The following is an 11,502-nucleotide window of genomic DNA, read 5'->3' as shown; positions in this document are numbered from 1 at the left end:
CGATCGCCGTGGTCGTTGTTGCAAGCCAATAGTCAATAAAGCCATTTGCCCTGTAGACCCAAAGTTACCTTGTCCTCGAGGTTGTTCTTGCAGTGGTTGGAGGGTGCCTGCAAGATGCGGTAGTGGAATCAGCTGGGCTATCTTGGTCCCTTTAGGTATAAAGAGTGGGGGAAACAGCGAAGCCGATTTTTGTGTTGGCGCGGGGCGGCTCTTCCCGCTGGGTCGCCCGTTTCCTGATCGACGACAAGCAGCTTCGTTGTGAGTGTCTGAGTGGCAGTTTCGACACCATACGGAGTTGACATTGCAGTCCCATCTCACGTGTCCGGTGACACTGCAACGGAAGCACCGTAGACGAGATGGGCCGCGGGCATTTGATCGCCCAGCAAAGGCTTGCAAAGGAGCAAGGGCTGCCAAGACCTGACTTTGGGTAGCCTGCGCCTGCTCTTTTAAAGCACTCACTAGTTCTTTTATTGCCTCGACCAACATAGCCTGGGGCCCGACCGGCATTTGTGCCATTCTTTCCAAAGCTTCTTCTATGGTCCATGTCCCTGGTAGCATAGCTAGGATGTTACGTGTGGCTGGGTTACAATTCTGTATGGCACACTGCTTTAAAATGGAGCCTTTGAGATAGTCTTGCACCCCAGCCGCCTGTATGGCGTTTGCTACCCGATCAATAAATAACCCAAATGGCTTCTCTCTTCCCTGCTTGATTCCCATATATGAAGGGATTCCCCCAGGTTCCTTTATACGGTCAAGCGCTAGTCTAGCTAGCCTCATCGCTTCCTTTGCCTTATCCGGTCCCATCAGTGCCTGAGCTTCAGTTCAAAAATAGGGTCCTAAACCCATCAGCTCCTGTAGAGTAACCCCATGCAGCGGGTCCCCTGGCTGTCTAACCACTGCTATCGATTCCTGACAAGCAGCCTGCCAATGAGCGTTAAACAGAAGCTGCTGATGTTGGCTCAAGATTAACTTCATTATACTGCGGATGTCACTCGGGAGTAAGATATTAGTTCCCCAAATATAATCTAACATTTGCCTGGTGGGTTCCCCTTTCAAACCTGACTCACTCACCGTAGCCCGTAGCTGAGTTAATAACTTCCAATCTAAGTTAGTGATAGAAACCGTGATATTCCCCTGCGCATCTGGCTGTGAATACGTGACCGGGAAAGCCTCATGCACGATTCCCGCGGCAAAATCGCATTCACCCTCAAGCATAGCGCTTTCTGCCATCTGCTTCCAGACCTTTTGCCTATTTTGGGCAACCTGAAGACATTCTGCAAAAGGATTCGTACATTCCCTACTCTCTACGGGGTTTTTACGCTCTATTTCCTCACTTACGTCATCATTCCCCGACGGAGGGGCTGAGGGATTCGAAGAGGGCGGAGACGGGAAGGGCGACTGGTCCCACCTTCCCGCAGTCCCCTGTTGAACCGTCAGCGTACGCACCGAGGGAGGCAACGGGCAATCGGGGCGGGGGAAGCCGATTCCCCCTGCCGTGTGGCTATTGCAGTCCCGCTTGCAACTCCCAGCCGCTCAGAGGCAGCAGCCGCTCTCTGTTCGGCTCGATGTTGCAAAAGGGCATTAGCGACAGCTTGCCATGGTTTCATCAGTTTTTTGGCAGTTTTATTGTCAGCTATTACTTTGGCAAACAGTGCGTCCCCATAATTACGCCACTCTGCATGCTCGAAAACCGTATCCGGATTCCCAAAATGACCCCTCGCTACCCCATATGCTAATAACCCGGGTAATTCCTTTTTACAGTCTATGCCCCGAATGCTCCGCTTTTCTAAAAAGCATTTGAGCAAATCATACGTCGCTTGTCTCTCCATACCGTCATCAGCGCTGTTGCAGCCTTTGTGAGACTTTGGCGATGCGTGGCCAGCGGTCCCTCTCTAGGTGCTCCCAGGCGCGGGGACTGTGCCCTTCCGCCTCCTGCGCTGCTTTCAGGACCGGTACCCGAACCTCCGTCGACTCGTGGCTCGCAGGTTCAGCCCTCTCTAGGGTCCCTGTTCGGGCACCATTTGTCGCGACGGAGGGAAGACACAGTCACTCAATATGAGTGATCAGCAGACTTCGTTTATTGTCCCTTACAGTCACCTTTTATGCCTTGTTATAATTAGCTCATACATATTACAAAAGTTAAGCTCATTATTGGTTAGTTGCCTAAATACCAAGCCCGCCCCTAGTTTCTCTTCTGTAGTTATCTGTTCCCACCTGCAACATTCTTTTCCCACCGCAATCTTCCTGTTATTGTGTAACAAGAACAGCCAAGGATAGTGTATTTTTGCTTTACTTCAGATAAGCTGAGAGCGATGTGCATTTTTGTCCAGCCAGCTGGACTATGTCTATGTGACCTTTTTCAGCTAGCCAGTTATCCACATACTCCTACCACTTGGGTCATTGGAGATTGCAGTTCCCAATTCTGGGGCCATAGATGTTGATTAATGATGGTGACATCTGCCCCGGAGTCTAATAGAGGTTCCAGACTAATTTGTTGACTGCCTTTCTTCAATTGAATCTTCAGATATGGCCTTTGATTAAGATCTAATGTGAAACACACCTCATGTCCGGTAGACCCAAAATCGTCTTCTCCGCTCATCTTAGATGTCTGGCCTTGTTGTCTGAGTTGCTCATAATATTGTCGATGTGCAACAAGGCTTTCATAGGGAAGTATTTGAGCAATTTTACTTCCTTTTGGAATAGTAACAGATAGTTGTAACGCATAGGCCATAACTTGTACGTGTCCTGTAAAATCTGCATCAATTATTCCAGGTAAAACAATTACTCCTTGCCTTCCTGTTGAAGATCTCCCCAATAAAATTCCTCCAACTGGAGAATTCGCGTTACACAAAGGTCCTTTTACTTCAGTTGGAATTAAAGTCACTTCTTTATTATTCAAAGTTACTTCTACTGTGGTTGCCACGTCTACCCCGAGACTCCCCCGGGTGGTTGGGACATGCTGGTATAAGAATCAGCATTTCTCATCTGCATTGGTGGGGCCTGTACTTGTGTCTTCGTATGTAGAACCGTCACACTGTGGTGCATGTTTCCCGACCTGTTATATCTACAAACAGCAGTAGCATGTGAATCTAAGTTACATTTGTGACGCCAAACAGTTTTTGAACAAGTACGCCTCATGTGTCCAGATTCACCACATTGATAACAAATACCAAATCCTGATTTACCATCATTCCCTTTTTGATGTCCACCTATATGATTTGTTAAGGCTGCTGCAATTATATGCCCTTGCTCCCTCATCGCAGCAGTAAAGGCAGCCGCTTGGTTATTTTGTTTGGCTCGAGTAGCTCTAATCAACATTTCATCTACAGGACTTCCTTGGGGTAGTGTTGCTAAGATCGCTCGATTTCTTGGGTTAGCCCCTTCAAAAGCAAGGGTGTGGAACAAATGTTCCTGCAGATCTGAAGGTAAATCAGAATTGTCCTTTAATGCTGCAGACAAACGATCTACAAATTGTCCATAGGGCTCCTTTGTCCCCTGACGAACAGTGATATAGGAAGCAGGTTTCTTCTTGTCTGGCACAGACAAAAGGGCTCGATGTGCTAAAGTTTGAGCAAGTTGATGCATTTGTATAGGATACTGCAATTGAACCTGCGTAGTAAAGTCCCTGCCCAGTTAACATATCTGCCCATATACCATAAAGTGGATCTCCTATATTTGGATCTTGATGTCTGTTTGCTTCCTCTATGGCTAGTCTCTTCCACTCCCTCTCAAACATTAAATACTGAGGAGTGAAAAATAGGGAAGCAAGTCTAGCACAATCAGCAGGTGAAAGAACGTCTGCTGTGAAAATAAACTGTATGATTTGTCGCGCAGCCTCTGAACTCAGACCATGAGTAGTGACCGTTTGCTTTGCCTGTTGCAATATTTTCCAATCATGCGGCTCCCATTGTGCACCAAGATTATTAACCACTACTGGACAAACTAATGAGCTAGTCACCTGCCAGTCACCCTCCAAAATAGCATCACAAACAACACCAGACCAACGCTGTAGAATTGGATCTTTTCTTGAGTTCAGCATTGGGGGGGTAGTTGGGTTAACTGGAGGAACTACAGGTATTGAAGTAGTAGGCAGGTTCATTTCAACTCGCTTTTCCAGGTTTCTTAATTGATCTATTACCTCCTGTAAGGATTTCTCTGTATTGTTATCACAAAGCTTCTCCCTGCCCTCCTCCTCAAAGTCGTCCGATGATGTTTCAGGAAGAGGAGGATACGACATCGGACGGCGCTTTTCCCCCCCCTGATTTGACCTACGAGCTGTCACCACCATCCGTTTTGGTCTTGCTCCACCCACAGCTCCAATTGGTGCAGCATGACTCACTGCTCCTCCTTCCTGGGGAGGCTCAACAGGCTCTTCCGGTTTCGGCTCAGTTACATAGACCCCCGAGGAGAGTAACTTCCGGTTTGTCCGCTGTCTTATCTAAAAACTCCTGTACTGTTGAACACGCAGAGGCTGACATACCCTTCATAGAACAAGTATGCCCAACTCCAAAAAATGTAGCCAAGAGAGAAGGCTTAGGTGAATCACCCTTCTGCTCTATTGGCTTTTCTACCACATCTCCTCCCAACGCTTCTATAGCTGCTGCCGCTACTTTTTTTTCCACCTTCATAATTTCCAGAGTGTTAATTATAGACTGCCACCTAGCTCCTAAAATTTTATCTTCTTTTCCTTCTTTACCTCGCTCGATTGTAGTATCCCAGAGGCAATTTCCCACTTTATTCCGCAATACTAAACAGTAATGTGGGCTCGGGAATCTTATCCTTTTTTCGTGCCCAGCAAACTAAAGCCTCTACTTCTGTTTCTTTAGTGCTCTCACCTCTCTTAAAGAGGATACTAGTTAACAGTTTAATTTCCGCGTCTAATTCCATCGCTGTCTTCCTGAGTGCTCTCCCTTCTCTCAGAGAGAATATTAGTTGAGAGCCTCTTGCCGTGTTTTTTTCGTCACGGTGTTACCTCGGCAGGGGTGCGATCTGCAGCACTACACTGAACTCTGGACTCTGCTTTTCACCTTCCAGGTTCCGCCCACCTCTGACCTCCATCTCCCTAATTGGACAGCTTCCTTTCAGGTCCAATGCACGAAGACTTTCATATTTAAGTGAACCGCATTTAAGCGACTAAAAGGGTCCCTGTTCAGGCACCAGACGAAGAGGGTCCCCCGTGGAGAGTCGGCCAAGTCACGACAATCGCACCAATATGGCTACATGCCATGCTCACTTTATTAAACAAACAGGTCATATTTATAACTTAAACCAACCGCTCACACGACTTTACACACAGGTGATTGGATAAAAGTCTCTGGTCACGTGGGCGTCTGTGTCGCTGATTGGTGACCATGCTGCATGTGCCTGATCAGAGTGTGCCAATGAGAGTGTGCTGATTTCGCAATTCCTAGGACTTGCTCTGCACCTGGCTTCTTGTTTGTGCATAGCTTGTTTTCTTTCTCACCCTGCTTGTTCCAAGGACAATTTAAAGTTGCTCTGCAGCTTCAACTAACAGGCCTGGGTTGTCCAACCCGGACAATGTTAACATATGTCCTTGATCTTTTAAAAATTCCTCTACATAAAACCACAGTAAAATAGATTTGCAACAAAAGAAAAGAGGACACAATTAAAAAATATGTAGTGTTGACTGAAGAGCAGCTACAACAGTATGTGATCCTACAAGATTTTTCTTTATTTCTAGCAGTTTTGTGCAGCCAACAGTGCTTTCATAATCCATGTGAACAGGATTACTGGTACTGCCTCCTAGGTCCTGGGGGTGCTTTTGATCTAACAAGGCCTTGCCATTATTAGAAAGGCTGTGGTATAACTACAACATCATTGCATTCTGTCAATTCAGTTTTACATGAACCACTTGGCTTGTGACACTGTATATTTAATACTGTGCTACAGATAAACTAGAAACAGAATAAATATTGTAAGACCAAAGCTGTCACAGAAACACACTCTGAGTGTTTCGACCTCATTCAAAGGCCCTTCACTATAATTGTCTCTGACAGAAGGCTCCTGTACAGTAAGTGCTTTAGTTGTCAATGACCTTAAACATGATTATCATTAGCCTTCTTGTAATACTGCCTCTCCCTTGTACTCAAATTACTGTGCTTTTGAGATGTTTTGTAGAGTTCAGAGTTGTAGTTAGCATAATTCAAGCTGGTTTAATCAATGCTTTGTCCTTTGTAAATAAAGCTCGCTCTGAAATACATGCTGTAATAATTACTTCCATAATTTGTTATATTTATTGAAATAATTTTGACTATAGTAATTTGAATTACTATTGCAAACAAACAGTAAGGAAATAAGCAGGTAATAATTTATGCTGATACATATATTAGCGTCAAGCCTAAAGTTGGGTTTTGTTTAAGCCACATTTGAATAATTAAACCACGTTTCAGAGGCATTAAAGCTACCTTGACTTGATAGCAAAACTCACCTATGATCTCCAAACCTTTCTAATCTCAAGAAAAGATAAAAACACCTGCCTTTTTCTTGCCTCTACTGAAAGTACCCAGAGTGGATGGCTTGCCAAAGGCTGCCCAGCACACAGCGAAAGATCAGACATCCCATTAGCCATAGGATGTCTCTGTGGAAATTCATTTCCAGCAGCGGCAGGGAAATGTGGTGGGGAAGCTCTCATGATGTAAATCAGTGAGGAAGTCCTTTAGAAATAAGCCTCTTTTTACACATTTTGGAATTTAGTAACTGCAAGACACAGAAGACACAGAAACATTAAAAATCATAGAATCGTAGAATCATTTAGATTAGAAAATACTTTTAAGTTCATCAAGTCCAACCATTAACCCAGCGCTGCCAAGCCCACCACTAAACCATGTCCCTAAGCACCACATCTACAACCTTTTTAAACACCTCCAGGGATGGTGATTCCACCACCTCCCTGGGCAGCCTGGTCCAATGCTTGACCACCCTTTCAGGGAAGAAATTTTTCCTAATATCCAATCTAAACCTCACCTGGTGCAACTTGAGGACATTTCCTCTTGTTCTATCGCCAGTTATCTGGGAGAAGAGATCGACCCCACGTGGCTACAACCTCCTGTCAGGGAGTTGCAGAGAGCGATAAGGTCCCCCTTGAGTCTCCTTTTTTCCAGGCTAAACAACCGCAGTTCCCTTAGCTGCTCCTCATAAGACTTGTGCCCCTGACCCTTTACCAGCTCCATTGACCTGAGGCTTGCCACAAACCCAGTTTTCCTGCAGCCATCTCGTATAATTCTTTTCATAATCCAACCCCCTCTTAAAGGGGATATATTTCTGTTCTTGTTAACCTAAATGAACAACTGTTTCCTGAATCTCACTGATTTTATTGCTAGGAACGTTCTAATTTTCAGTCTAAATATATTCATTTTTAGTATTTGTTTCCGCTTTTCATTGTCTTTTTGCATAAACCTTTCTTCTGCCTCCCTGGTACGCTGCAGAGTACATTTTTCATGACCCAGGACCCACAGGCGGTAAAGGCTATATTTAAGATCAGTAGGATTTTCATTACATTTTATCCTTAGAGAATTGGTTGTTATTAACAAATTAATTAGTGCTTATTGAAAAACTAGTTTTACTCTTGAAAAAAGATATAACATCCAGAGGTTATACTTATGTGTTACTAGAGAGTAATTGTACCTCTGTTTTACTAAACTTAGTCATATATTATTAATTTGATTTATTTTATAACAAAGTCATTTATAAAAATTAAAAAAAAAACCAACAACAAAACAAAACCACCAGAAATCCCTGTCCTGACTAGTCTTGGGGAAACACCAATAACTCTTCTCCAGTAATACAATTCAGCTTTCAGAAAGCTAATAGGTGCCTAGGTATCCAGCTCCTTATCCATCATGCAATTATAATATTCATCCCTTCCTTCTCAAATATCACTGGCATTTCCTATGTGCATCATATCAAATGTTTTACTGAAGTCTAAACAAATGAGATCTAACATATTCCCCGGAGGAAATAAATATCTTCTCAGTGAAAGATATCCAGATAGTTCAACATGGTTCAAATCTGATGTTAGATATTATAACAAAGCTTCTTTCTACACCCTTATTTGTTAAATCTCTGGGGGCAAGCTACCAAGCCTATGGCCTGTTGTAAAAAATGGAACATTTCCTTTTTCTCAGCTATGGTACTGTGTATTCTGTGCAAGGCATACTATACCATCTCTATATTAGTAAGGCATTGAATTTTCTTTCTTATCTAGCCTGAGGAATATATGCAAAAGACTAACCTTTTCTACTGTTAGCCTCACTTGCATGCTGATTTAGTTCCTTAGGTCCCATCACCAGCGAGTCTAATGGAGATTGGATGTGGTTTTGTTTTATAATTTTTTGTTTTTCTCCCTAAAAATTAAATTCTAATTCACACAGGAGTCAATTCAGGGAAAGTCCATAGCCCATGTCAATACAGAGAGGTTAAAACAGATGGTTATAATTTTCTGTATCTATATGTATCTATAACTTGTTAACCTGGAATTTCAGTTTTTTCTGTAGCCATTAAGTTTTTGCCTGTATCAGAATGCAGGCAGGGACATCCAATGTTAAAAAATGATACCTGGTAGTGATGTTTCAAGTTAGAAACCCAAAACCTGGATATTCAAAGCTGGTTGGGTTTGTGCTTTGAGTTTGGTTTTTTGTTGTTTTTTGTTTGTTTGTTTGTTTGGTTGGTTGGTTTTTTGGCTTTGGTTTTGTTTTTAAGAATTTGCTGATAAACTTCATTAGTTTTAGATTTGATATATTATGGTAACACAATTTCCAGATGTTATTCTCAGTGCTACCAAACCACAAAGGTCAAAATCCATCAGCGGGACCCATGCCGTGTAAGGAGAAGGCTCACCAAATTGTTGGATGAAGAGCAGTGTGACATTAATGCCTTCTTTTTCCCTTCAGCTCCTTTTCCTCTGCTTCCTAAATTTAGAAGCAAACTTGGATGAAGCACTTCCAGATGAAAAACATCCAAACTTTATTTGTGGAGGACAAACTTCAGAACTCAGACCTTTGCCATCTAAGCTTATATATGAGACACTTTAATGATAAAATTCTCCGTCTAACACTTACCTGCACATGGGTATTGCCATGTGGCCTACTGAAGCATCCAATTTGCATCAAGCCAGCCAAAAGCCTGAGTGATAAAATGGTTGAGCAGTAACTGTTTCATTAGCCAGCTGTGTTCCAGTGTCCCAGGTCTCACTGGAATGACTTAATGTCTTGTCACCACGAAGCTGAGAGGTGGTACTTACCTTCTAAAAGGGAGAAGCACGGATAATTTGCTTATAATGAGGCTTGTGATGGAAACAAACAAACAAGCAAAAAATAAATTACCAGTAGCTATAAAACAGCAGACACTAAAATTTATGATGTCTGGACTTGTAATATTACTCACTTCCCCTCAGGGAAATTTCCTTCCTTCCCTGCCACTTTCTCTGGGGTTCAGCCTCCTGGTTTTGCTCCCTGAAGTGACAGAGGAGCCACTTTTCTCAGAAAGGCAAGAGTCTATATCAAAGTTCTTAATTTATGGAAAAAAAACCAAACCAAAAATCAAACTAAAAGCTTTACCAGAGCAGGGATTGCTGCAATTTTTCATTGCATCTTCCTCAAACTGAAGAATACCACAGAGAAGCAGAGAAAGCCTAAGTTACCATCATTGCTTGTAATCCACCTACTTGAAATCTGTGTCTTTCCAGTAGTGATTTAAGACCACAGGATCTGAATAAAAGCAAGGAAGAGAAAATATTTTTTTAAAAAAAAAGGAAAAAAAAGAAAATAAAAGAAAAAAAAGAAAAAATTATAATATATGTATCCTTTATAATATAAGGGGGTACAAAAACTCTTCTGCCTGCAGGTAGTGCAGAAATGCCTTGGATGTAAACAGCAGACTCTTCTGCTTTCCTGGTTTTGGAGGTATGGGGTCTTAGGATCTTTTACAAGATTCCCATGGTTCCCTATTGCAGCCCCAGGTCATGCCGTTAGTTACAGCCTCACTGTGGCCTCACCTGTACACATAAAAACATAACTGTTAGGGTCATCACACTCTCAGGCTTTAATCATCAGTGTTACTATCCTGCAGAGCAGCCAGTCACCACTATGTACCTTTCTACTTGTATATTCTGTACAAAGACCAAGAGCCAGTGTCTTTTTGTCAGACCAAGGCACCCTTTCCTAGCTAGCCTTTAAATGTCGAATGACACATGAAGAGATTTCCAAGAACCTCTAGTTAAATGAAAGAGATCGGGAAATAGGTCTTTTTACCCCTCGTGCTACAGTCCAATAACACTTTTAAACTTAAGGACATTGCTTTAACCTGGCATGAGAAAAGCTTCATAAATTGTGTCTCTGACAATGGCAGGAACCCCAGGAGCCAACAAGGGAGAAAATAGTGCCAGAAAGAAACAGTGGAGCAAATATGCCACTGCCTGGCACGGGAGGAAGATGAAAGGGCATGGTAATTCTAATGTGAAAAGTAGGTCTGGGGAAGCACAGTGGAGCATGGAGAACAATTAGAGGGGCTCATTCATATCAGTATTTGCATTTTTTGACTGCAACCTTCTTGGAAATTAATGGGAGTGCCTTCAAATAGTATGCTTAAATTATACAATACAGAGTTGCAGAAAATCTGTTATTATGCCTATTATGGTGATGATCGTTATAATTACTGTTGCCAAAAGTGTGGGAAAAGAATAATCTGCCCCAAAAGCTTAAACCAGCTGTTGATGGAAAGGACACCACTGGTAAGCCTTACTTAAGACTGTTCAAGACAGTTACAGCAGTCAGCTCAGTGTGAAGCTGTTGTCTTCTCAGTTTTCTACATCAGGGTGAGTTTTAAGATGTTTTCAAGAAGGTTCGTGTGTCTCAGCAAATATTCATTACATCGAGCTCTTCCTACATGTGCAAGGCAGCATGAGGAAAAAACCACCAAAATTGCTTATTTAAAACATTTGAGAGCAGAAATGTACCATGGGAGGGAGAATTTTATTAAAAGCTGAAATTATTTCCTAATTATTTTTCTCCCTAGGAGCAGACTTCTTCAGAAATATGTTAAGTGAACTCTGACAAGACATATATTCTAGCTCTATGGAACTAATCCTCTCGCTGGGAAGGACCCTTACTCCCAAGGCTGCGTTTGCTATTTGGAGATCTTGGGAATTAAATTTTCTCAGTATTTTCTAGTTGTCTAGTAAAGTTATCCCCAGGTGCAGGACTTGGCAATTCCCTTTGGTGAACTTCACAAAATTCCCATGGATGCATTTCTCCAACTTGTTGAGGCCTCTCTGAAAGGAGACAGAACCATCTGGTGCATCAGCCACTCCTTCCAGTGTTGTATTAGCATGGCCCCATCACGAGAATGTGCTTCATGTCTGGAAGAAACCTCCAGCTACCCAGAAAATTCAGGTCTTGCATTTCTGAGGTGACAGTTTTTTAGCCTGGTTTCCTAAAGAGAAAGATTTCCCACAGTCGTAGTCTCATTTTGCCTGTCCAGATGTCA

This window comes from Falco rusticolus, chromosome W, assembly GCF_015220075.1.
Source record: "Falco rusticolus isolate bFalRus1 chromosome W, bFalRus1.pri, whole genome shotgun sequence".
Classification (NCBI taxonomy): domain Eukaryota; kingdom Metazoa; phylum Chordata; class Aves; order Falconiformes; family Falconidae; genus Falco; species Falco rusticolus.
Note: the sequence above shows the minus strand (reverse complement) of the source record.